This window comes from Microcebus murinus, chromosome 4 (genome assembly GCF_040939455.1).
Source record: "Microcebus murinus isolate Inina chromosome 4, M.murinus_Inina_mat1.0, whole genome shotgun sequence".
Lineage (NCBI taxonomy): Eukaryota > Metazoa > Chordata > Mammalia > Primates > Cheirogaleidae > Microcebus > Microcebus murinus.
Genome location: NC_134107.1, coordinates 82616204 through 82618993, shown reverse-complemented (window position 1 = coordinate 82618993; position 2790 = coordinate 82616204).

Here is a 2790-nt window from a genome sequence, read left to right as displayed (position 1 = left end):
TCAGCTGCATTCTAAAACACACCTGTATCTTAACTCTTATTAAACCAATAGGAATGGTACGAACTTCACATGAAAGCTGGGGGAAAAAGAATGACGTATCCATGGTCCACATGTACTCTAGGCACAACCTGGTGCTCTCTACTTTTTCTCTTAAATTGGAAGGAGTTGGATGGTGAGGATTCCACAGGAGAGAACAGCAGGGCACATGCCAGGCTGAGTGTCAGTTACTGATAAGAGAGACAAAGGAAACAATTAAGAATTAGTTTTGAATAGCAAAGTACTTTGTCCAGAGTCAGCAGCTATCCAATGCACAAAGGAAGGGAGAAGTGGCTGAAAAATGAGGTGGGAAGAGGATTGACCTAAAAGGATATAGATGTCAGAGTGAGATAGCTGAACCCAGAATAGGGCTAAGCTAGGTCAGAACACAGACTCTAATTTGGTTCAGGGATGCAAAAATGACAATAGGGTCATCATTTATGGTTGTTTTCACTTTGATATCCTCTCAAAACAGTAATAAATCATGAGCAGGATATACGTGATGCAGTGAGTACACATGGTTCCCCACAACCTCCTATGCATCCCACAGACACACAGTGAGGTTCTGTGTCTTTGCAGTGGAGTAAGGTGCCTGTCAGGTTGGAGGAACAAAGAACTGTGGTTTCCTTGCCTTTTATACCTGTAGTGATATGGGGACCAGAAGGCAAATTTATCTACAAGTCTACTGAGCAAGTCACATCTATTGTCTGTATTCTGGGCCTTAAAACCCTTGCTGAGCCTGTACTGAGGCAATCTCCCTTATGATACTGCAAGGTCTAGCAGCTCCACATTTTTATCTCATCTTAAATAAAGGCTATGGAGATGATGGAAACAATGAGGGCAAGAGAAGAATGGGAATAAATGTTGGGATGTTAAGGGACAGACAGATCCAGAGAGCAATAAGAGATTTTAATTTTTTGGGGCTTGGGAGTGGGAAGACATATTTGACTTGTGAGTGACCAGCAGTGGACAATGACTTCCAGAATGCCTTGTGAGAAGCTCTAAAAGTTTTAAGAGATCTCAAACCTCATTGCAAAGGAGAAGGTATATTTTGGTTAATAATTTTGAGCCTCAGATGTCCAGAAATGAAGTGACCTGACCCTTAGGAGAAGTTAAGGGATTTGAGCAACTGTTCTTTTTTCTCTCTTTTATTTTTTGCTATCTATTCTCCCAACAGCAAGCACACATGCCTTAGAAGCAGGCATAAAAGGTAGCAGTGCTATATGCCCATAGTGTGAATGACATCATAGGTCATTCTTTGAGGTTCTGAGGACTTGCATGGCTAAAATGGTTCTGCTTAAGATGTGAATGCTTTATTCTTTCATCCATTTACACCTTAATTGGCAGTAAACTCTCTGTGTCTGGTTGTAGGAAAAAAAACCACACAGATCTAATAGCTTCTCTCTATGCCAGCATAGATTAGTTATAAATAGAAAAAAAGTTAACTTAGTCATAAGAGCTTTGAAAGCTATAGTACTTAGATGTATGCTAAAAACAAGTAATGATCTATTTGAAAATAATTATAAAACATTACTGAAACATTACTGAAAAATGTTACTTTTTCAGTAACATTACTGAAAAATATAAACAAGTCTAAATAGCAACATACATCCTGAACTTTGAATGGAAGACTCGATGCAAAGGAGCCCAGCTGTATGACGTTGAGTAATGGGTGCGAGAACCAAGAGTGGTTTGGCGATGCAGGAACAGTGTGTGAAGAGGACAAAGGTATTGCTGACACACATCACCTCCCTGGCAGATGGGAAATAGGGTTTAGTGGGAAAAATTCTACAGGTGGCAGGTAGAAAAGCCCACTTATCTTAATGAGCAATGCGCCCTGGGGGTAGGGGAGGATTTTGAGACAATACAAGCTTCATGGTTGATAGAGGGATATTTGCTTTCTTCCACACCAACGAGAACACATCTCTCTAACTTCCACCTCTGTGACTAGCCAGAACAGCCAGAGAAAACTGGCTGCTTTTAAGGGGCTAATGTGATTAGGTCAGCCCACCTGAGTAAACTGATTTGGGACCCTCATTTCATCTGTAATGTCTCTTCACAGCAGTATATAGATTAGTATTTAATTGAATAACTGGGAGAAAGTGTGTGCATATCAGGTGCTAGAAATCTTGGAGGCCATCTTAGAATTCTGCCTACTACAATAAAGCTAGACAATTAAAAATTATAATGAGGAAAACAGAAAGTTCATTAGAATAGGAATCCTATTGATAAAAAAATATGTAATATAGAATATGGGAAACTAGAGTTTTATATCAGTGGGAGAAGAGACAGATGGATAAATGGTAATGGGAAAAATGACTACAAATTTGAACATAAAAAGGAACATCTTATTGTGTAAAAATTAATTCCAGGTCAGGTGCAGTGGGTTTCACCTGTAATCCTAGCACTCTGGAAGGCAGAGGTGGGAGGATTGCTTGAGGTCAGGAGTTGAAGAACAGCCTGAGTAAGAGAGATTATATCTACCAAAAATAGAAAAATTAGCCAGGCATGTACCTGTAATCTCAGCTACTCAGGAGGCTGAGGCAGAAGTTTGAGGTTGTAATGAACTATAATGACATCACTGCTCTCTAGCCCAGTGACAGAATGAGGAACTGTCTCAAAAAAAAATTAATTCCAGATTGATTAAATATATTTAAAAAAACAAAAGTAATATGTGGCAAATATATGAGTTAATCTTTTTATTTCAAAGGCAGAAAGATTTCATTTGATTAGTTGAATATTTAAAGCTTTTAT